Below are 26,084 nucleotides of genomic sequence, written 5' to 3' on the forward strand. Positions count from 1 at the left end.
TCTCCTTGTCTCTAATCCCGTGGGGGTTGAGGACAAGGTAGAGCCCATCCTCCATAGACACTGCATGCACAGGTCCATGGCTGTCCTAGCTGAGAACGTGGAGCTTCCAAAACTTCTAGCTTTTTAAAGGGCTGCAATCAAATCTGTCCAGACTCTGCACCACAGACAGACTTTTATTATCTTGTTCAGGAAAAAAGATGAGCTATCCCCAGCTCCCAAGCCTGTGGCTATACAAACATTCTTGAAAACATAATCTGGAATTGAAATTCTCACAAAATATGTAAAGGCACTGTGGAGAACAAATCCACCTCTCATTTCCATACTTCTATGACTAAATACCCTGTTAGCCATTCAAATTAAGCTAACCAATGGGGAAGAGGACCGAGTTTCTTCAATGTGTAAACACCTGCAGATCTCATGATCAGCATTTTCTGGAAGAGAGGCAAATCAATGCTTGGCTTTCACACAAGAATTATAATCCCAAGGACATTTATAATCCCCATGGAAAAAGTTAAAAAGGCATTTACAGTTGTTGAGGACCCCCATCTGGGGGGACATACATCTGTCCTTGACACAGCTTGACAATGGCTCCTGAGTTTAATCCCAGAAATGTAAAGATGGGTATCTGTGGTCTATTAAGATAACACAACACATCAAGTATAATATTAACAGCTACCATTCTGCCACATGGTCCCAAAGGGTTTACATCCTTAACCCATTAAATCTCACAACAGTGTGGTGGCACTGATACCTTGATTTCTTGATTTAAAAGAACTCTTCAAACATTCATAGCAAACATTTCCTTAACAGGGGAAAAAAACCAATTTCAAGCTAATCATCAGCATTGTACTTAAAAATGAAAACCTATGGAAAATTACGTTAAAACTACCCCCAAAAAACAACAGAGAAAACCAGCGACATTGTTTCAAGAGACAATTCTCAATAACCTAAATCTACCCCGCTTCTGGAAGACACCTCTTAAGCTACAGGGACAGTACTTTCTCCCGACTGTGAGCTTCCTCCTCCTTTCTATACCTCTATCACTAACATCCTCAGAGTTGGTCCCAATTTCCCATGATTGGGGAAAACTCTCAAACACTATGCTGTCAGGTGAGTCACCTGGAATCTTGTCCAAGGGAAAAGCATATCAAGCTGGAAGTGAACTCATCTTACCTAGAAGCAGAGGGAAATGAGCAGAGAGAGAAGAGGAGTCACATGGCGGAGGCCTCCAGGTGACAGGAAGGGAGCTGGTGTCTAACCTCTAGCATCGCTGGTTAGCTCCTGTGACCATCATTTTTTATGGGCTCCAATTGGTGGATAGTTCCTATTTTACACTTCAAATCTGAAAGAAGTTTGACAAAATGTCATTGAAAAGAAATGTTATCATTTACCTGCATTTTATAAAGTGAGGTGAAAACAGGCCATTGAGTGAATCCAAGGCAGAATCCTGGGGAAATGTATGTGTCTCTTGGCCCTCTCAACCCAGGACTCAGACCCTTCACCCTTCACAAGGCCACTCTATTGCCCATAGCTGCATGTTAAGTATGATAGCTAAGGCATTCATTTCTGAGGGCAGCATGTCCCTCCCTTCCACAAGGACACACAAGTAGAGCTGGGTGGAGTGTCATATGCCAGTGGTCCCAGCTACCCAGAAAGCTAAGGCAAGAAGTCACTCGAGCCCATGAGTTTGAGACCAGTCTGGGCAATGCAGTGAGATTTTATCTCTAAAAACAACAAAAAAGGAACCTAAAAACACAATTCTGGTTTCCAAAAATAAGAAGAGCCCTTGTTCTTCAGAATAAGCCTACTAAAATAATAGTGCTTCAACTATTCCAGATGTCTGCAAGACTATCACTTAGAGTGAAACTTTCTCTTTGAAACTATTCAACCAGAGCGAAACTCTACCAGTGGTAAAAAAGAAAGTTGCATATGGTTTCATGGTGTTTGGTCTACCACCTTCCACAATGATAAGACAGAAACCTGCCTAGGATAAAAAGCATGGGGAAATTTGTAGCATTTACTATTTGTCATGAATGTAATTGCTCTGGATCTGAGCTGCTCAACTGGCTTCAGACGTGCTGGCCATGAAAAAAATCAGATAGAATCCTAAATACAGAGCAGAGGGAAGGTGGAGCCTTATACCTAGGAGTCTGAGATAATGTAGTCCTTTAGCCCATGGACTCCAACTTGGAGGGAATGGTCTGTTTCACAGTTTAAGCCACAGGGATAAAAAAATGAGAAAAGTGTGACAATTAGGAAGAAACACTGCCAACTGACATGTAAGGTGGGCCTTGCAAGTGCTGTATATGAATAATGATAGCTATTTTTATTAGCTGTGACTCAGAAGTGTGATTAATACAAGGTGAACTTATACTTCATTGCATCAGCACCATGTCTGAGGGTGGACACTGACTGTGTATCAGAGACTACACTAAAAGCTTCCAGTGTTCATTTCTCTTAGTCTTCACAGGAGTCCTGTGAAGTAACTATTGTTATTGCCCCCTTTAATTAATAGGAAACTGAAATTCAGGGACAGTAAGTATCCTGACTAGTGATACACAGATACTCGGTCTGATTCCAAAATTCACACTCTTAACCATTGTGCTATGTGGCCAAGCTCCAGGAAGGTAGACATAGCACGATGAATATAAGAGATAAGCTAACGCTAGGGGTAAAACAACACCACCAAAAATCCCAGGCAACATATGAATATGACTGCAGTTCTGAATTCTTCTTAGCCAGGCCCGACTGAATTCAGTAACTAATGAGGTGTGCTCATCTAAGAAAATTCACATCGAAATTCTCTCAGTTAAGTGGGAGACTCCAAAGCTCATTTTCACTTTCTCCAGACTTTCCAGACAATTAAGAATATGTTTCTATATTCTCCGTTATATGCATCCAAAGATTTCATATATCTTCTCAACTATGACATCGCCACAATATCTCACACAATGTTCAGTACAGTATTGTCAATTAATTTTTAAATGATAAATGAATTACTGAATCTTATATCCTTCCTGCTGCTCCTTCAAAATAATGCATTTCTAGTTCTCTTTAGCCTCTCTGAGGTAGGTAAGAAAGTCTTTTTTCTTCTCTTAAGCCCATTTATTTCAGGTGCCAGTGAAGCGGATTTACTCTGATAACATTGGTCTTTGTCTCTATTAAGTAAATCGACCACCCTTATTTTTGTCATTCCCAGGAACAGCACTAAAAGGCTTTCTATCTAAGAGGCAGAGCTCAATAAGATTTTCACTGGGAGACAAAGTCTTCAAAAAATTGCACATATATCTTAACAAATCAGATACGATGATGGATCACAGTGAACATGAAAGTGATTGTATAATGTGAAGAAACCATCTTTCAACACAAATGATGTTTCAGTTCTAATTGGGGTTTGGGAAATAGTAAGCCTAGGAAGGGCAGGAGATTTCCAGAATTCATGTTCCAGCTACCCAAAGCATTCTTGAAATAAGTTGACATAATCATATGACTTAGCAAGTGGAGAAAAAGTGACGGGCAGAGCTTCCTACTAAAAGTGCTGAAAACCCCTCTCTTAATGTAAGATCAGCTACAGTGGCTGCATTTAAAAAAAAAAAATAGGCCAAGTTTCCTTTTGGCAAAATATCTTGAAGAAATTTTCAAGAGAAATTCTTATTACCCCACAAGAAACTGTAGCTACTTTACTTATATTTTTAAAAAACTCTATAAATTGTTATTTCCACTGATTCTCAAGTGTTAGCCAGCTAATTAATTGTAGGTCACAAGCACAGTTTGTGTTTTATATAAAAAGGACATAATGGTGACAGAGAGTATTTCACACACCTCAAAATCACACTACTCTTTCTGTGCAATTGTAAAACTTTCCCTTCCCTAGGTTTAGGCTGTGCTCTCTCCTGCTTCCCCCCACCCTAGATCTTTGGACACTCTTACTTTCCTTCACTTTCTCTGGGTAAATGTGTAAATATTAATGTTACTCGAGCTTCTGCCATAGGTCTTTATCTTCATCCATGGTGTGTCAATTCTGTCTTTTTTTATGTTTTTATTTGTACATGTTTGTAGTACATGGTGTTTACATTCATCTCGGGAAGTGTGTGCATGTACTTGACATACCTTGATGCTTTTTATTTCCCTCCCCCTTCCCTTACTTTTCTCCTTCTGTTTCTGGATCCCCTCCTCCCATTCTCATTCTTATCACTATTGTTATTATTATTATTATTACTATTTTAGTTCATGTTTGTGACATATAATGATCACATTTATTGTAGGTAGTTGGTACATGTACATGACATCTTAAATCTTTTTACATCCCCTTTACAAATACAAGATTGATAAACACAGGGGAAGGACTTCATCGGTCTTTATGATGTTAAAAATCCAAATTTAAATTTGTAACCCACACCTCCCTCTGATTGTTCCAGGGGGTCGATATGTTTATCAAAGGCTCTTCACATCAAGTTTGGTCTGCAGCACCAGGGACAGAGTAACCACAATATCCACAGCTAGCATTTACTGAACTCATTATGCATGAGACATTTGCTAGCTCCTTTACACACATTATCTCACTTAATATTCACAACAATACTGTGAGGGGTGCTAAATTTATCCCCACTTCAGTGAAATGTAGACTAAGGTACTAAGGTACAGAGAGAATGAGAATTCCCCCAGTCACACATCACTAAGCGACAGAGTTAGATGTGATGTGTCAGTCTCCAAATCCTCTCATGTTCACCTAATGCCCCACAAGCTTCTTCTCAAAACTTGGTTTTTTTCATGGTGGTTCCAAAGCCTGCTTTAGGATCTTAGGCCAAACATTTGAACTTCTTCATTATAAATTATATATAACATGTATAGAATAGGTACAATAAAGTTACCATTTATGAAGTTTAAGGTTGCTTTTAGCTTGTACATGTAATGATTCTTTGATTTTGTTTATGCAATGAATTCTTTTTGTTTCACTTTTTAAAATTTTATTAGTCCAATATTAACAGGTTTTATCCAAGGTCAAGGTGCAGAAACAGGGACCTGTGTTGCTGCAGGGAGAAAGTACCAAAGAATTTTTAATCTTTTTAATCTACCACACCCTCCATTTAAGGAACAAGTCTTTGGAATAAAACATTTATTGATTGGAAAGAAAATCTACATTAGCTACTTACAGATATTAACCTGATGTTGTCAAACACTTCATGAAAGCAAATTCTGGAAAAAGAATGACCAAAGGGAATCATCAGAATAATGGTGGAGGAAACAAAATTGATATGAATTGTTGAAAAACAAGATTGTTCATTCTAATTCAGCTCTTAACTTTCCCCAAAGATAACAAAGAAGATATCCATAAAAGAAGCACAGATTGCTAGATTTTTTTCATTGAGTTTATTGGTACGTTTTAAGTATACAATACCGTTACATTCACCATTGGGATCTTGTACCTTTACGTGGTTCTTATTTTTCCCCATTCCCCTGCCCTCCCTTCACCCCCTTCACCCCTTCCCTATTTACAAAGACTTTCTTTCCATTTTTTCCTCTTTTCATATTTTTTCTATAATAAATTCTTTTTACGGTATAAGTGATGTGTCATCACAGTTTTGATATGGCAACTGCCGAGAACAACCTAGCAGGAATTTGTCCATTTTTTCCTCTTTTCATATTTTTTCTATAATAAATTCTTTTTACGGTATAAGTGATGTGTCTGATCACAGTTTTGATATGGCAACTGCCGAGAACAACCTAGCAGGAATTTCCACTTACTAAGTAATAACTGCTTTACCCTAAAAGAGAGGAAGCATGTGAACTTCAGGCATCACTATAAGCAAATACAAAAACATCTTTGAGCAGCAAATCTGCCCCACACCTATCAGGACATTGTGCTGATGACTACCTTCCTTTACCAGTTCAAAAAAGAATTGTTGATTCTGCGTTCAACTGAACATTGTTCCCGGAGACCACTACTTTTGTTGCTATAGTGGACGATGTACTCTGAACGACCTTCCTAGTACACAACGACTAAGTCCTGGATAAAATAGACTTTTGGATGTATATTTAATATGACTCTTAATCCCCAACCAACAAACCCTGCACTCATTATCTGCCCTCAATCTATGTCCAAAAAAAAAGTGAATGGCAATTAGAATGGAATCAATGAATCATAAACAAGAGAAAAATATAAGATCCTCTTCAAGTTGTTTTGATCAATGTTTCAGTTCACTGAGAAACTTAAGCATCATGGTAGTTCATCTAAGTTAGAGACAGAAAGCCAGAAACCTAGAAAGAGATGCAAATGGTCCCAGTTGTTACTGCTTCTTGGTTGATAGAAGAAATGACCAAAAATTCTTTTTAGAGGAAAGCACTTCTACTTTATGACCTCAGAATACTCACAGACTAATTTCAACAAATTTTGGCAATTTAGCCTCCTAGTTACTAATAAACACATAACTGGGTGGGCAGCATATTTTGGGAACTAGTTACTTAAAATTTTAGAATTAGCAGATATATCATATAGTATAACTGTGTGTGAACCCTTTTCAGAAATGGAGTCACATAAATGAGAAATATAAAGCTATCAAAAATATCTAGACACATGTAGAAAATAGGACTTTTAGAAATAGAAAGTACTTTTGAGGAGTTTGTGAGAGAAAAAAAAAGACATATTACCTACAAAGTGATGATAACTAGATTAAACTGATAGCTGACTTTCCAATAGTAACAACAGAAATTAAAGAAGTATTTTCAAAGTGTGGGGAGGATAGAGGACATAGCAGGAATCAAAGTGATAAGAACTACAGTGACACAAGATGGCAGCCACCCTACAGACTCAGGAATGCAATTTCTGAATGTTGGAAGAACTCACAGAATGACAGAAAGGAGTAGGAGATGGCACAGTTAGCTGGGGATCTAGAGGACGATGAACATATGACACAAGATGGACAGGGATAGATATTGGGCCTCCAAGAACGATTTATGAAAAATGAATGCATAACCTTAAAATATAAGGTGGACCTAAATACCCAGAAGCATCCCCCTTTGTAAGATTTGTAACAAAACTTATTATGAATGAAGTTAACAGTTCTAATGGAGTGGCGAACCCAGGTGTCATATCAGTGCAAGCAAAATGAAAGTACTCGTACAGCATCAAAGTTCTTTTAGAGTTTTGCCTTTTAGCGATGCCTAAAGAAATATGAAACTTTCTCAACTGCCTGAAAGACATGTTACAGCAATAAACAAAACCCACAGGCACTTCACCTCCATCCCTACCCCCTATTCAATTTAAGCAATCTTCATTTTCCACGGTAGCACATTTTCTAGTTATGTCTTGTAGACTTGGAAGTACTGGAAAGGAAGCCCCCATTCAAAGGCAGTTTTTCTTAAGATATTGTAAATGATGCTAATTTTTGTCCATTTGAAACATATAACAAATTGTCATGTCAAGTATACGCACTGTCAGGCTGGGCGTGGTGACGCACACCTGCAATCCCAGTACTCGGGAGGCTGAGGCAGAAGGATCGCTGAGTTCAAGATCAGCCCAGGCTACATAGTGAGTTCCAGGTCAGTCTCAACTACATAGTGAGACCCTGTCTCAAAAAACAAAACAAAAAAAAAAGTACAAGCACTGTCCACATTGTTGAACTTCAGGGATCAAAAAAGTCATTGATTCCTATCATGACTGGTGAGACAAATCTGTCTCAACTGTGAAAATATACATCACGCAATCACCTTGCTCTAATTATAGGACCCAGGTCTGCCTTCTCCCCTTCCCTGCTTCCTCTGGCCTAGGGCAGTTGGCTGAGTAGATGTGAAGGTTTCACATCACAGCCTAAGGTACTACTGCTGGGTGTGGGGGGTGCTTTGGCACTGCACCTTGGCTTCTTTTTTAAGTCTTAAATAACTTAAACAACTCCCCTTGAGTAGATGTGAAGGTTTCACATCACAGCCTAAGGTACTACTGCTGGGTGTGGGGGGTGCTTTTGGCACTGCACCTTGGCTTCTTTTTTAAGTCTTAAATAACTTAAACAACTCCCTTCCAAGCCATCGACCTAGCCCACTCTCCTCTACTCACATCCCTGGCTGAAGCATAACTTGTAACCTTTACCTCTCTCCCTCATGGAAATTGGCCTGCAGTGAGGAATTCAGGGCTTTGCCCCATGTCTTCCCCACCTTGATTGAGGGGTGCTGCTTTTTCCTTCCTCCTCCTCCTTCCTTCTCTCCCTTGTCACAATATTACCACCCAATACTTTCCATGACCCTTCCTTCCTTCCTTTGTCCAGAAACCATAAGGTAAGGTTGAAAAGAGCCTCAGACTTTCTGTATGGTTCCCTTTCCCATGCCCGCTTCACTTTGGAAGGTTTACATGGGCTTTTGAGAAGCTATTCTTGCCTCTATTTGGGTCTAGTGCAGAATCTGACACCTGAAGCAAAGAACCCGGCCTGGCATGGACTTTGGCTTCGGTGCTGCTGCTTCTCAGGTGTTCAGTGGGGACTAAGAAGGAGCTTTGTGTGCAACAGACCCCAGGACTGGTGGGCTTGGCCTCCTGGCACCACCTGCCCTCTCCCACTTTCTGTTCAGAACCACTAAGTGAAGAAATGTGGCTGCATATGGAAATACAGGCAATTCATGGTGTTCTGGGGGGAAAAAAGTATGAAGAGGAAATAACTGCAACCAAGAAAGGTATATTATCAAGCTATCTTTCAAAACTGGAGACATTTCCAGATAAATAAGAACTAGTGGTTGCCACCAACAAATCTTCAATAAAGAGAATTCCAAGACTATCATTCAGTGAATAAGAAACTATTCCTTGAAAAAAAGTCTAAGATGCTGGAAGAAAAATGAGGAGCAAGGTAAAAGCAAAACTAAACAAACATTTTATCTATAGGGAAACCATAATAATAATAAACATTTTAAAATAAAGGTCATAGTAAATGCATGATAATAATACATTTTCAACAGGAAAATGAGTGGAATTAAAATAGTCCAGGTACTTTTATTGCCCAGGAAAGTTAAACTTTGATAAACACAATGGTAAAATTTCAAAGATAAGCTACTAAAACAATAGACATAAAAGAAAAGCCCTAGAATAGAAAAAGCAATTTTAGACAACAAAGACAAGGTAGGGCATTTCACAATCCCTAACTTAAACTACACTACAAAGCTACTGTGTTAAAAACAGCATGGTACTAGAAAAGAGACAGACCTGAGGATCAATGGTACAGATTAAAAGATGCAGAAACAACTCCAGATATACTCAGCCACCTCATCTTTGACAAAGGAGCCAAACACGCTCACTGGAGGAAAAATAGCCTCTTTAGTAATTGGTGCTGGAAAACTGGGTCTGAACTTACCAAAGATTAAAACTAGACCCCTATCTCTCACCAGGCACTAAACTAAAGTCAAAATGGATCCAAGATCTAAATATTAAAACAGAAACCTAAACCTGCTGGAATAAGAACTCCTAAAGACATTGGCATAGGAAAGACTTTACAAATGAAACCTGTCTCTTGGGAACTAGAACAAAGAATCAACAAGTGGGATCTCATCTTATTAAAAAACTTTTGCACAGCAAGAGAAATCAACAATTCAGGTGCCTGCCTTGCAAGCGCAAGGACCCGAGTTTAATCCCTGGTATAAAAAAAACAAGAGAGAAACCACCAATAGAGTGAAGAGACAACCCACCAGGTGGGGAAAAATTTTTACCAGCTGTTCCTCAGACAAAGGTCTACTATCTAGAATATATAAAGAACTCAAAAATCAGAATATGACAGCAAACCACACCCTATAGGTTGAGTTAGGCTCACTGCTTTTCACAAATAAAGTTTTATTAGAACACAGACATGTCATTTGTTTAAATGTTGTCTATGATTGCTTTCACTCTGTAACAGCAGAGCTAAGTAAAAGAAAGACTATATAACCTGTAGACCTGGCAATATTTACCCTAGCACCCTACCCCCCAAAAAATAGCCTGTTAATCACTGACATGGAAAAGTAAAAAGAAAAATTAACTTTTTGCACCTAACAAAGTAGTCTTAGAAAATAACAAAATATTGCTCAGATAAATTAAAGAAGTAAATACAATACTATACTAAACTAGTAGATTACAAAATTCAAATTTGTTATTATTTCACCTGAAATTGAAATATAGACTAAGTTCAATCCCAAACTAAACTTCTAGCAGGGGTTTGCTTTGTTTTGTTCTGGATTTTGACAAACTAATTCTAAAATTTATATGGAAATATAAGAGACTATAATGGCCAAGACAATCTTGCAGAATAAGAATAAAGCTATCTGATACACTATCCGACATCAAAATATTATAAAACTGAGGAAATTAAGACAATGCCAGATTGGTACAAGAGATGCACCTCAAAGTACTAGAAAAACAAGAGCAATTGAAACCCAAAGGTAGGATGAGGAAGAAAATTATGCAGATCAGAGCAGACATCGATGAAAAAACTAAAGAAATACAAAGAATCAATGAAGAGTTGGTTCTTTGAAAAAATAAACAAAATAACAAATCCTTAGCCAATCTTACCAAAAAAAAAGGCAAAATCAAATTGATACCGCAAAAATCCTAAATATTACTAGCAACTACTTGACAAACCTGCACACCAGTAAATTGAAGAAATGGATATATTTCTAGATAGATGTGAATTATCAAAATTGAACCAAGAAGATTTAAAATCCAAAATAATTCAACAATACGCAATAAAGTTGAAACAGTAATAAAAAATATACCAAGTAAGAAAAGCCCACGTCTTGATGGATTAAATGCTGAATTCTAGAAGAACTTCAGGGAATGCCTAACTCTAATATTTCTTAAATTCTTTAATGAAATCAAAAGGGAAGAAGTATTCCCAAAGTTATTTTTGAAAAATAACATTACATTTTACTCCAAAACCAGACAAAAATACAACCAAAAAAGACAACTGCAGGCCAATCTGTTTAATGTACATAGAAGCAAAAATTCTGAACAAAGATACTGGCAAACAGAAGGCACTATATTGTCAAAAAGATCATACATCATGACCAAGTAGGCCTCATCCCAGGGAGGCAAGTGTGGTTCAACATGTGCAAATCAGTAAATATAATCCATCACATAAATACAAACAAAGACAAAAATCACACGATCACCTAAATAGACAAAAAAAGAAAATCCAACATCCATTCATAATAGAAAACCTGAAGAAAACAGGTAAAAAAAAGAACCTTATCTCAATCTGATAAAAGACATTTATGACACACCTGCTGCTTTCTCTCTAAAATCAAAAATAAAACAAGGATACACACTATCATCACCATAATCCTCAAGACATTAGCCAGAGAAATCAGGTAAAAGAAAGAAATAAAAAAAAGTCACACATGTATAAATGCTGAATAGTTTCTCTGGCGTGAATAAACTACAATAGTACATAAGATTCTAATGAAATAATTGACAATGTGAAATAGGAAGAAAAGGGCTAAAAGTATAGGGAAAGTTGGAAAGGTAGGGGAAAGGTAATAAGGGAAAGGAAAAAAATAGGAGAAGATGAAAAAATGTAAATAAAATGGGGAGGAGAAAAGGGGGTGAAGGGAGGGTAGGGACAAGGGGAAAAAATGAGAACCAAGACCTGTCATGAATAGGTACAAGATCCCAATGATGAATGTAACTGTATTGTATACCTAAAAAGTACCAATAAACTCAGTGAGGAAAAAAAATAAAAGGGATATATATATCTATATATTTATATATATAGAGAGAGAGAGAAATAGATGATATAGATATATATGAAAGAAGTCAAATTATCATTATTTCAGATGACATGATCCTGTACATAGAAAACTCAAAAAATTCCACCCAAAGGCTTAGAAATTAATAACCAAAACAATGTAGCAAGATACAAAATCCGCTCACAAAAATCAATAGCATCCCTGTAAACCAATATTGAACTCACTAAAAAGAAAGTAGAAAAAAATACCATTCATAACAGCATCAATAAAAAGTTAATATTTAAGGATTAAACTAATGAAGTAAAAGACCTCTACAATGAGAACTATAGTACTCTGAATAGATCAAAGAGGACATCAGAAAGTGGAAAGATGTCCCCTGTTCCTGGATGAGCAGAACCAATACATTCAAAACGATAGAACTTTGGATGCACAGAAAATAGCACTGAGAATCAACAAATGAGATCATAACAAATTTTAAAACTTCTTCACAATAAACAACCAATAGAGTGAAGAGAAAACCTTCAGAATGGGAAAAAGTTTGCCAGCAATTCTTCAGACAGAAGACTCAGATCTAGAATATAAAAAGAACTCAAAAATGAAACTTAAAAAGATCTTAAAATGAAACACTCCATCAAAAAATGGGCAAATGAAATGAATAGACACTTCTCAGAAGTACAGGTGCCCAATAAATACATTAAGAAATGCTCAAAATCACTAACCATTAGAAAAATGAAAATTAAAACAACACTGAAATACCATCTTACCCCAGAAAAAATTGTCAGCATCAAGAAATGAAATATTAACAAATACGGGAGAGGTTGCAGTGAAAAAAGGAGCTCTTCTATATTGTTGGTGGGGAATGTAGACTAGTACAAACACTGTGAAAGTCAGCATGGAGATTTCTCAAAAACTAAAACTGGAAATTCCATTTCATCCAGCTATTTCCCCTCAAGAATCTTCCTGAAAGAGTTAAAATATATATATATATTATAGTGATATGTGCATACCTATGCTTATAGCAAAACAGTTCATAATAGTTAAATCTTGGAAGCAGCCTATATGTCCATCAACAGATTAATAGATAATTTAAATGTGGTATTTTCATACATGGAATACTATTCTACCACAAAGAAAAATAAACTTGACTTATTTGTAGGAAAAGAGATGCACCTTGAGACCATAATGCTAAATGAAATGCCAGACACCCAAGTTTAAATATTACATGTTTTCTCTTACATGAAAAACCTAAAATATAAATAAAGAGGAAAATGAAGAATGGATAAAAGGAAGTGGGAACATATTTTTCAAAGGGCAAAGGGGTCAAGAGATGGAAGGAGCAAGGAGTGAAGGAAGGGGTAGGGTACATAAAAATAATCAAGATTTGTAATGCACACGTACTACCTCCCAGCGTTAATGTATTCATGATGTACTGGAAACATGCACTAATAAAAATGAATTTTAATTGATAGAACAATAAAGAAAATCAATAACTCTAGCACCCAGTATTACATTTCAACACACAGCTGTCAATAAATAGCTAACTAGACAAAAAGTAAAGTTATAAAATATTTTAATACCATTAATAAGATTGATTTGACAGACATTTATAGACACCATTCCCAACAATTAGAAAATAGCCTTTCTTCACAAATTCAAGTGATATGTTTATGTTAGTAAGACATTAGTTCAACAAATTTCTAATACTTATTGTTATATGAAATACATTCACAGGGCAATTAAATTCAAAATTAAAACTATTTTTTGGGAAATTTAAAAGCTCAGAATAGTGCTCACTTCGACAGCACATATACTAAAAGCTCAGAATAAAAATTATTTAAATGTTTAAAGTCAGGACTTCTAAGATGAAATAATTAGAACCAAACTTGTCTTCCTAGAATAAATCTTGGTAAAATTATACAAAATATATGAAACAATGTTAACAGTGTTTTAGGAAATGATACACAGCACAGAACTGTAATATCAGAGAGCAAAGAAATTAGGATACCTCTATGTAACCCTGGCTTTCTAACTGAATGAATTTCCAGACTACAGTGGAGAGAGAGAAAGAGAAAGAGAGAGAGACAGAGAGAGACAGAGAGAGACAGAGACACAGGGAAGCCAAGCAGAGATCATCTCACTGAGTTCAAGAGACAGAAAACAGCTCTGGAGCTGGGGGCTGTAGGTGAGAAAGGACAGAAGATATTAGATTTTTCAAGCCAGACTACTGGAGAAAAGAGAATAATGCACAGAAACAACTTTAGAAATATGCAAAGTGGTCTCCTTGAATCCATTTCTAGACACTCTGTATATAAAGAAAAATCTTATGAAACTGGGCCAAGAATTATAGGACAGGTCTAAGATGAAAATTCCCAGAATTCACATAGGTTGGAAATTTTTTAAGTTAACTTGAAGGCAATTTTAAACTTCCTCAAAGTTTTAAGATAACTTCAAAATAAAAATGATTCACAAGTAATTTAACTACTACCCAGAATTTTTCCAACACTCTTTAAAAAAGAGAACCAAACCCACATCTCAACAATGTAATAATCATAATGTCTAGCGTCTAATAAAAATTACTCTTTTAGGTTACTAAACATGCAAGTAGCAAGAAAACATGACCCGCTTCCAGAAGGGAAGAAAATGATAAAAGCAGCCAAGAAATGACAATACTAAGAAAATTGGAAAACAAGACATTCAAGACGAGAAAAGAAAAGTTGAACATAAGAGTAGAAATGGAAATTTTTAACAAGTGCCAAATGAAACTTCAAGAACCAAAAAATGCAATATAGGAATTGAAAGAAATCACTGAATAACATTAACAACAAATTAGATACCACAGAATAGATCAGTGAGCGTGAAAATATGCAATTGAAACCATCCAAACTGAATTAGAGCTGTTTTTTTTTAAACAGAAAAAGTAAAACCTCCGTGACCTGAAGGACAATATCAAGCAATCTAACATAAGCTTATTGGAGTTACAAAAGGAAAAGATTTGAGGCTTTACTTTCCAACCTTCATGAAAATTATATAAAATCATAAATCCAAGAATATATATATGAGTAAATTTATTTTTTAAAAAAACTTGCCCCAAAGTCTGAATAGCTTCATGAATTCTATCAAATAGTAAATGAGAAAACTAACACCTTCACACAAACACTTAGAAAAATAGAGAACATTCCCAACCACTTTCATGAAGCTAGTACCCCAATACCAAAAACAGACAGTTACTACAAAATACACACACAGATACACACGCACACCACAGTTTCCTGCAAACATGCACACAAAAATAACTAAACATTAGCAAATAAAAATTAAGGCTTAAGGGCTGAGGATTTAGCTTAGTGGTTCTGCCGCCTGCCTCGAAAGTGCAAGGTCTTGAGTTCAATTCTGGTACCAAAAAAAAAAAATTAAGGCTTATACATAAAAGACAATACATGAAATCAAGTGGAGTTTGCCTCAGAAATGCAAATATCAGTTATAACGTACTTCCCCATATAGGATTAAGAAAGAAGACCTTAGGGTCATCTGAATTAATGCAGAAACACACACACACTACATAAAAGACAATACATGAAATCAAGTGGAGTTTGCCTCAGAAATGCAAATATCAGTTATAACATACTTCCCCATATAGGATTAAGAAAGAAGACCTTATGGTCATCTGAATTAATGCAGAAACACACACACACAAACACACACGCACACTTAAGACCATATAACACACTTTCATGATAAGCAACCTACAGACAGAAGAGCTAACTTCTTCAACCTAAGAACAAGTTTCTAACTTGTGGCTAATGTTAAAAGACTGAATATTTTTTCAATATTGTATTAGAAATCCTAGCCAAGGCACCAATGTAAGAAAAAGAATTTAAAGCAACAGTTTTGAGATGAAGAAGTAAAACTGTCTTCATTCTCAAACAATTAATGAATATAGAATATCCTGAGGACTCTACAATTTTAAAAATTCTACTAGAATAAATGATTTTAGCAATATCAATTCTACAAAAGGAAATATTAAAAGATCAGTTGTATTTCTAATTAGCAACAAGTGAATCCTGAAACAAAGAAAAATATTTATAATAGAATAAAATAGAATGAAGTCCTTAGGGATAAATTTAGTTTTAAAAATCTGCAAGACCTGCATACTGAAAATGATAAGGCATGGTTGAGGGAAAATTTTTAAATTTCTAAAAAAAGAGAGATGTTGCTGGATTGGAATTCCCAATTAAGTTATCAAATTTATCTGTAGACTTAGGAAATTCCGATCAAAGTTCAGCATAATTTTTGTAGAAATTCACAAACTGATTTTAAATTATACATAGAAACATAAAGGACCTAGAATAACCAAATATGAAAAAAAAATTTTTTGATACTGGGGACCGAACTTGGGACCTTGCGCTTGTGAAGCAGGCAATGGAATCACTGAGCTAAATCCCTACCCCTGATTTTTTAAAAAAATTTTTAATAACTTACACTATATGACTGTGAGACAATTCTAAATGACAATAATTAAGACAGTATGGTATTGGCATAAAGTACATTTATAGATAAATGGAACAGAATATTCAATACAGAGATCTATTATATTACCCACATACATTTACTTGATTTATTTTCAACAAATAGTACCATGATAATTCACTGAAGAAAAGAAATTCAATATATGCTAGGAATAGTGGGTATCCAATTTGTGAGAAACAAACTGTTGTTCTTTATTTTCACATAATATGTAAAAATATATATACTCAAAATAGGTCATAGTCCTAAACATAAACACTAACACTATAAGACTTTTAGAGGAAAACATTTTTTAAAACTTTGAGACTTTAGGGTAAACAAAAATTTCTTAAAATGCAGAAATCATGACCATAAAAGACAAAAATTGATAAACTAAACTAAATTGAAATGAAAATACTCTCTTGATGAAAACAACACTAAGATTCCACCTCACTCCAGAAAGAATGGCTGCTATCATGAAATAAACCTAAAGGTGTAGAGGAAGTGGAAAGGGTAGGGGAAAGGAAATAAGGGAAAAGAAAAAATATGAGAAAAGGAAAAAATGGAAACAAAGTCTTTGTAAATAGGAAAGGGTAGAGGGGGTAAGGCGGGGAGGGAAGGGACAAGGGGAAAAAATGAGAACCAAGATCTGTCATGTAAAGGTACAAGATTCCAATGATGAATATTGCTGTACTTTATACTTTAAAAGTACCAATAATCTCAATAAAAAAAAAAGAAACAAAGAAATCAACCAATAGTAAATGCTGGCAGGGTTGTGGGGAGAAAGGAGCCCTTCGCCACTGAAGATAGGACTGCAGTATGGAGAGACCACTGTGGAAATCAGTATGGAGATACCTCAAAAAACTAGGATTAGAGGTCTCATTTGACCCAGCTATTCCTCTGCTGGGTATCTTCCCAAAAGAATTAAAATACTCATACCACATTGATATATGCTTATCCATGCTTACAGTGGCACAGCTTGCAATAGCTAAAGCTTGAAAACAGCCCAATTGTCAATCAACTGGAAACTGGGTAAAGAAGATGTGGTCTTTTTTTTTATAAAATGGAGTACTACTCAGCCATAAAGAATGAGAAACTAGAGACATTTATAGCTAAGTGGATGCACATTGAGGCCATATTCAAGTGAAATAAGTGGGCACACGTGTAAATACCAAATAGTTTCTCTGGTGTAGAAAACTAAAAGTGTAAATAAGGATCAAAATGTACAATTAATATTGTGAAATAGTAAGAGAAGTTCTAAAGGGGAAATGGGAGGGGTAGGGGAAAGGAAAGAAGAGAAAGGAAGAAATATGAGAAAATTAAAAAATGGAAACAAAGTCCCTGTAAAGAGGGAAGGGTGGAGGGGTTGAAGGGAGAGCAGGGAAATGGGGAAAAAATAAGAACCAAGATACATCATGTAAAGGTACAAGATCCCCATGATTAATGCAACTATATTGTATACCTTAAAAGTACCAATAAACTTAATAGGAAAAAAAATAAATATTCTGCTCTTAATGGAGCAAACTGGAAAGTCACAAATAGGCAGGACCAATTTGTATTCAGAATACATAAATAAGTCTCACAGATCAATGCTAAAAGGAAAACTGATCCAATTTGTGCGCAAATATTTGAACATTCGTACTGCAATAATTAAATGTCTGATGAGCACCTGAAAACATGTTCAATGTCATTAATCATCAGAGAACTGCAGCATAAAGACATGGTCAGATGCCACGACACACGTACTAAAATGGCTAAGACTCGAGAGACTGATGATAGCAAGTATTGGTGAGCAGCTGAAGGCTTCATCTGTTGCTAGGAGGAACTGAAAATGATACAATCACTTTCTAAAATACCTAGGCCATTTCTTGTAAAGTCATGCATTTGCCGTGTAACCAACCAATTCCACACCTAAGTAACTAACCAAGAGAAATGAAGCTATATCTGCACACATAAACCAGTATGTGTGCGTTTATAGCAGCTTGTTCATGCTAGTCACATTTTAAAACACATTCATAATTAAATAAATGGATAAACAAATTGCAATCCATCCCATCAAATAATGATGTGATGTAGTAAAGAGGAATTGTTAATACAACATGGATGCTTCTCAAAAACAAGATATATTATGTAAAGGTACAAATCTCCAATGATGAATGTCATAATAATGTATACCTAAAATGCACCAATAAAACTAACTTTAAAAAATTATGCTGGTAATGAAAGAGGCAAAAAAGGGGGAATACATATATTTGTTTCAATTTATCCATAAGACAGATTTAACCTTGTAGTAGCAGCAGATTAACGGGGTTAGGAAATGACTACAAAGGACAAAAGAACAAGAAGGAAATTGGGGGGTGATGGAACTTGTCTGTATATATATTTTAATTGAAATGATAGCCAAATATGTGTAGACATTAACCAAAACTCCTCCAACTGTAATCTTAAACAGACTCATTAAATTCTAATAAAGTCAGTTTTTAAAAGACCACAGATTAAAATCTAGGCAAAACCACATGCCCAACCCAACAGAAAACATGCCCTCCTACTGCTTCCCAATATGCCATAGAGTTAAGGTAAATGGTCCCCAGAGAGACAAATATTACTACTTCTTCTTCTCCGCAGGAAACTGGAAGAGAGCTCACATTTTCCAAAGTTGAATTAATGAACAAATATGCCTTAACATTTCTGTGCTGCAGACTCTAGAGATGCATGTTGAGCAAGAAGAGTTTGCCCTCCTGGTGTTTACTGCAGGAAGATATAGAAAATATTCGGGTGGGGTGTGTATGATGACCCTGGAGGATGTAGGAAAGATCTCTGGCCTACCATTATGGCATCAGGACAGGGTTCCATGAGAAAAATGCTTCCTTTATATTCACATGCCACCTACTGATATGCTACATCTTGTTTTCATCAAGAAACATGGGGGTTGGGGAAGGAGAGTTACTCGGCCATACAGAGAAAAGAAAAGATTGATATGGAGGCCAGATCTGGGAAGGATAGAATAAAGTCAGGTTTCCCAGACAATATGTGCCATATGCATAAAACAAATATGCTGTTGGCAAGATCGGGATTGAATGTTGATTCAAATAACCCATAAATGTTGAAATAACAGAGAGCACAGTCAGGCCTGACCTCCATCTGCCCTACTGGTTTGTTGAAATTGCTGACCAGTCACCAACTTTCAGAGATTGAGGCCAAACCAGAAAACAGTATGGGTCCCAGGTAGGAGGCAGTAAAGTCAGAGCTAAAATTAAGAAAGATTCAGGAAAGAATATTAAATACGCAGTGCAGTCTAGGTTGACTTCTTCATCACAAAAGAATAGATTAGATGGGTGAATAGCAGGATAGATAGATTAGATAGATAGATAGATAGATAGATAGATAGATAGATTGTTGGGAGAAAGAATGGAGGGAGAGAAGCAAAACAGAAAGCCTCTGGCATAGAAGGGGAAAATTCTTAATGTGGCCAGTCAACTGGCAAGGCCTCCAACTAGAAGAAAATCATCCAACTATACTTCCCTGGAGTTGAGAACATAACATTTTCTCCAGTTTTCTTTTTTTTTTAATTAAACCAACTGCACCATCAGAGTTGAAAAAGCTGAGCATTCACAGCAAACATTTCTGATACTAAGGGTAGAGACTGGGGAAGTCCACGCTAACCCTACCCTGACCTAAAGGATGATCACTTACTTTCAGGACAGGGACTAAGAGAGGGTTGTCACAAGGAAAGATTAAAAAATGAGACCAAAGCAACCATGACCACAACAAAAAAGAGCATGTATGATAAAGAGAGACTTAGAAATGAACACCCACTTGCTTTCAGGTGAAAAAGTTGAGTCAAAGTGGTGCTGAGGAGGTGATAGATTCTGTACTGTAGCCAAAAACCCCAGACCCAAACAAACACAGTGGTTTATCTTCCCTCCCAATAATGTGATTACTCTTTACCTGGTGAAAGAATGAAGGGGGTGAAGACATGTTCTAAGATCAAGAATGGCTTACTTAATGTATATAATATGGCTGCCTGACCTGTTTGTCTCTTTAGTGCTTTGTTCTGTTCTGTTTTCTTTTGAAGTTGTTTCATTTGAGCCAGCCTAAGTTGAGATGGTGGAGTAGGAAGAGATGGTCTTTGGCACCTCAGGGAAATACAATCTTTCTTCTTCTCCTTTTCCTTTTTCAATACTCTGCACCGCTCCTCTTCGCCTGTGCCACCCATACTGCACTCTGCCCTATTCTGAAGTTCCAGGGGCTCCTCATGCTAATTGGGGCTCTTTGGCCAACCCAGGACTCTCACAGCCAAAGTTTCTATAGGCTGTTCGATGGCAATTTATAAAAGGTTTAAGAAGCATCCTTTTTGTTACTGTGTAAGTTATAGTTTAGATCTAAAATATCCCCTAAAAGTGGCAGGTGCTTGGAAAGTGATTCAGTCATTGGGGTGCTCTACTCATCAATGAAGCCATCCATTTATGAGTTCGGTAGCTGAGTGTGCTGTTGGAGGTGGGGCGTGGTTGGAGGGTGGATCACTGGAAGCAGGACCTAGAAGGGTGTGTTCCTGCCTCTGGTTCTTCTCTTCTCTCTCTGCCTTTTAGCTGCCATGGGCTGAGCAACTTTTCCACTGCCATGCCTTCTCCTGTTTCCACCAGCCCCAGCCAAACATGGGGTGAAACTCTGAGCCAAAATACACTTCTCCTTTACATTTTATCCCAGCAATGGAAAAGGGGTTAATGCAGTGTACAACAGTCCGGTGAATGAGTCATTCAAAATATCATCTTTGCCAACTTACTGATGAGGAAACCAGAGCAAAGACATGACAATATGTCTCCTATAGAAAGTGAGGGAGCTCTCATGAGAACCCCGTTCTCTTAACTCAAGTCTCAGTCTCTTTAAGCTGGTAACACTGTATAGATGAAAGAAAATCCATAGAATATAATTTTCTCCGAAACCTAGTAGCTGTATAAGAACTAGTTACCTAAAAATCATGCTTCTAAACTAACAACTATATATACTTTTGTAGTGTGATATGTCCTTAATTTATTGGAATAGTCTACTCATATTTGTGAAACTACAAGTCACTTAGAGAAATGGCTGTACTATGATATCACTTACTTAATAACATTTTTGAATACGGCCGTGGATACTACAGCATTTCATCCAGGCCCCTGCACTCAGGATTGGACTAGGTCCATATTATACCCAGCTTCGGGGAGTACCACGGCAGCTGACAATCTACAGCTGCTTGATTCTCTAGGAATTTCCCTCAGCCTAGGAAACCTGCCTTGCCCAAAGACTTGTTTCACTCCCAGGACCAACCCGCATCCTACAACTAGAAAGTAGAGAAAAGGTCCAAGTCTCTTGCCTCCTGTTGTAGGATTCTCAAGAAGCTGCCTACAGTTATCGAAGACATCTGCAGGATCTTCATTCTGTGTTGTGACTGTTTTGCCTTTCACCTGTTCCCTCTCCTAATCACAAATGCTACTGCCTTCACTCTCCTATAGGCAGTGTCTGTGGAAATACTTCACACACATCTCTTTCTCGTGCCGTATTTCCAGTGGAACCTTCTCTAGGACAAGCACAGACAGTGTGACAGGTGTCACACGGTGCCTTTAAAGAACTTGTCTCAGTGAGGGCTGCAGAGAGCAAAAGGGTGCTCACAGGATGGGACAGTAGGTCTACATGCAGGAATATATCCTGGGAAAGAGTTAGAATAGGGAGTGTAAATTCAAGTCACAGAAAACAGCACATTCCCAATATTCTTCAGTTAAACAAGTAAATGTCTTTGGTCTTGTCTTATTATTACACTGATTTGATGATCAAAGAGGGTACAGACACTTGGTTAGAAAAGTGATGCTATACAAGTGTTTGGAGAACATACCAAAACATTGGCCCAGGGAGCTCAAAGCAAGACACTTACATGATTTCAGATAACTGACAGGTTTTTCCTGCATTTTTGTTTTGTTTTTTAGGCAGGGTCTCCCTTTGTAGTTCAGGCTGGCTCTGAACTCACTATGTAGCCTAGGCTGGCCTCGAACTTATGGCAATCCTCCTGCCTCAGCCTCATGAGTGATGGTATTACAAGGGTGCACCATCACACACCCTACTCTTCAATATTTTCTTGATGTAGATTTCTACTGCTTTAGAACAACTGACTCCTAAATTGCACTGCGCTTTAAAAAAGTTCCATAGCTCTTGAACCCATGCTCTTAAACTGACTAATTTAGGAATCTGGAATTAAGGCCTTTTCTGGGATGATCCATAAGTGCTGTCTTTTTCAGAAACGAATTAAATTTGTAGTAATAATTGCAGAGTTCATCTGTTTCTAAAAATGTGGCAAGTGGATAAATCAGGTTTCCAGCTTTCCCCCAAATGTGGGGTTGAAAGGAATATGTAGACTAGAAAATGTGGGAAAGCAGTACTATGTCAGGAGCTCCTTAGCTACAAGGTTTCAGTGATTTTTCAACATATCCTCAAAAGGCCACATGGACAAACAGCTGCTTTTAGGCTGGCTTATCCAGTCTCTGGAAGACATCATTTACTGATTTTTTAAATGAGTTTAATAAGTGCCTGGGCTATACTAATTATTTTCTTAACTGTTCATTATCAATCCCCTGCCTCTACCACAGATAGATGGTAGGCAGATAGATAGATAGATAGATAGATAGATAGATAGATAGATAGATAGATAATAGAATAAAAGCTAAGGTTGGTCTTTTAAACCCCTGGGGGAAGACCAAGCAACCTCACAATTCTTTATCCTTAGCCTACATATATTTGGGGATTTCTCCAGTTGGAGCTTCCTCCAAGGAAGAGGAAAGGCAAATATCAGAGGCAGAAATCCTCCGTCATCAAGAGAAAGCATGAAAGAATTTAATCTGCCACTTGTATTACAATTGCATTTTATCATCCCTTGGTGGAGTCTCAAAAGTCATTGGGGCGCTTGGTTGACACAAAGGGATTTTCAGTTTGGGGTTTCCCCGAGAGTCTCTGTCAGGTTTCCGTCTGAGTCAGGTATCTCACTGTCCAAGTAGAACTGGATTTTGTGGGCCATTGTGTGGATGCTGCTGTAAGCATTAATGGAAACGCATAATGAAAATTTTTTTTCTGCCCTTTATTTTTGAGTGGAGGGCTTCTCCTATCCTCAGGAATAAAAATCATTAGAATTTCTGCGGTTCTTGGATGAATAAAAACACAATCCAAACTGTTAAAATTTATCTGATCGGTCTCTAAAATATTTTCTCCATGAATTGACCCTACTTGGGAAGTGAAAGGATGGTGGATATACCATGTACTGTCAGTGTAACCTTGAATGAGTTTCTCTGGGCTCTGAGTTTCATGTTTTTAAAAATGAAGTGGGGATCATGACTTTTATGTTACTATAATTTTTATGAAAAGCAAATAGTGTTTGAGAAATAGTGACTGGTGTGCTTACCAAACAGTGAATTTTTTTTTTTGAGACAGGGTCTCACTATGTAGTTGAGACTGACCTGGAACTCACTATGTAGCCCAGGCTGGTCATGAATTCACAACGATCCTCCTGCCTCAGCCTCCCTAGTGCTGGGATTACAGGCGAGTGCTGGGATTACAGGCATGCGCCACCACGCCCAGCAAGAGTGACCATTCTTGTTTTTTTATTTACTCCAAAACTTCACTTCAAATATCCAGTCATGCAAAAAAAGAAACTAATTCTTTATTTTATAAAACAGGATTTCTGGGTAATTTGAATTCCAAGTTTGCTTTCAACTCAGACTTTCTGTTACCTAATAATAACTAACAGATGAACTGAGCAGATGAAGTGTTCTTTTTATATAGAACTTTTTTTTTCCAGTACTAGGAATTGAACTCAGGACCTTGCACTTGCCAGGCAGGCACAGTGCTCCCTCAGTGACATCTCCAGCTCCTTTATATAGAACTTTTTAAAATTAATTTTATTGGTACATTTAAAGTATACAATATAATAATATTCATCATTGGAAATTTGCACCTATATAATCCATCTGGGTTCTTATTTTTTCCTTTACATAGAAATTTAACAAATATATTTTGATAGAGCATTAGGTAAGTCACAGCATCACCTTTACCAATATTTTGACTAATATTAACAATGGAGTCAAATGTTTCCTAAGTGCTTGAAATTAAAAGAAGTAACAAGAATATTAAAAAGTTTAAATATAAAGTCCCATTCCTTTTACCATAAATGTCCCTACAACTTTTATCTAAAAAATATGAGGTAAGGGCTGGGGATTTGGCTCAGTGGTTCCCCTGCCTTCCTCACAAGCTCAAAGGCCTGAGTTCGATCCCCCGTACCATAAAAAAAAAAAATATATGAGGTAATAGGATAACTAATTATTTGGGCTGCCGTTAAGAGTCAATTCAAGTATTAAGTGTAACGTCTCGCACATAACAAGAGCAAAATCAAGGGCAGTTGTTGGTATTAATTTTTATAGCAAAAGCATTCTAAATTCTAAACAGTCCCACAGCTCCTGATCTTAGCATGAGTGCGCTAATGAATACCTCCTGAGCACTGCTGTCTCCCGGCGCTGGTCTAGTAACATGAAACGGGAAGGCAATGCGGACGACAGAGTGCCTGCCCTCCTTGACCACCTCAGTTCCACTAAGACCCTCTGTGATGACGTAGCTGGATCCTCCCTCCCCATCACACGTCATCACGCTGCGACTCCTCCATGTTACTACGCTACATTTGATTCAGAAATGTTTATCATTACCTAAAACTTGTTCATTTACTAGCTTCCTCCTATTTTTTTTTTCAGCTTACTACCCCCTTAACTCACCACGGAGCATGCACTCCACACAGGCAGGGGCCCTGGCTTCTCATTTACACCTGCGTTCCTCACCCAGTACCTGCCTTGTACAGACTCAGCGTTCAAATCATTCAATCCAACTTTAATTGCAAAAGTCCCATAAAAGGAAGTAATTTGAATATTCATTGACTTTTCATTATTGGTTGTGTGAGGTGTGGAATTTATGAACAGAAGGTTTAAAACACAAAGATCATTTTAACTTAAACAAGAGAATTAAGGGCCTTAAATAGTTCAGCACTGTGAAACCATGTACAAGTCACCGCATCTTAAATGATCTCCTTATTTAAAAAGAGGGAAGAAGATGTCCTCCCTGAAAAATCTAGTCTAGGGCTGTCATGCAACAAAATACAAATATAGCTAGTGCTTGTAGAGGACCCCATTCTTTAAGATATGCTTTAACATGCATTTGCCAAGAGAGTGCTACAAAAGCAAACCTCTGGGATGTAGAAGGGAAGAGATTATTTCCGTTTTCTGTTTCACAGAGGAGGATACTGGTAGGAGAGAGTTCTTGTGGCTCCCCTAAGAAAAGCAGGGGAAAGAGAAAGATAAAGCAGCATATCTGCAAATTGTTACTGTTTATCACACTATTGCTCTTATTCTCCTGTGAGCCTCTCGGTCACTCTCATACCAATTTTACAGATGAGGAAACTGGAGTCCAGATTGACCACAAGCAGACTACTGCGAAGTGAAGGCAACAGAGGTTGAGATCAGTTACTCCAACTTCAACCCCAGGCTATTCGATGTTATCATGTTGTTTCCAAACAAAAGATTAAGCACGAGATTTTTGGAAAGAAAGAAACATGCTCTGAAAATAAAATTTAAAATTAAGGAACTGTTTTTAAGCAAAGGAATCAGTGCTCTCATTTTTCCCAGTTTAACCTGAGTACCAGAGGAAAAGTATGCGAAGTAGCTGTAAGAAAGAATTTAAAAAGGACACTATTTTAACCACTGATGGAATTATAATGAATATTTTTGGAATACAATTTCAAGATGTGACTAAATCACAATATCAAACCTGCCATTGTTCCAAAAAGATTTGAATGAGTATCTGTGTGAATAGAGATGTTTATCAAC

General features: G+C 37.0%; 1 protein-coding gene across 2 annotated transcripts in view; it reads right to left on the reverse strand.

Moving 5' to 3' along the window:
• Window positions 1-24,809, reverse strand: part of Tnfsf4 (TNF superfamily member 4) — a 114,105-nt gene extending 89,296 nt beyond the window's left edge. For both annotated transcript variants that reach the window (XR_782459.2, XM_010635607.2), the window contains exons 1-3: window positions 24,703-24,809; window positions 5,154-5,196; window positions 1,174-1,342 (exon numbers count right to left, since the gene is read on the reverse strand). The gene's annotated coding sequence lies outside the window, so the exon portion shown is untranslated. The remainder of the gene's footprint in view (window positions 1-1,173; window positions 1,343-5,153; window positions 5,197-24,702) is intronic.
• Between the last annotated feature and the right edge of the window lie 1,275 nt (window positions 24,810-26,084).

Source organism: Fukomys damarensis, unplaced genomic scaffold (assembly GCF_012274545.1).
Source record: "Fukomys damarensis isolate Sample0158 unplaced genomic scaffold, DMR_v1.0_HiC HiC_scaffold_11, whole genome shotgun sequence".
Classification (NCBI taxonomy): domain Eukaryota; kingdom Metazoa; phylum Chordata; class Mammalia; order Rodentia; family Bathyergidae; genus Fukomys; species Fukomys damarensis.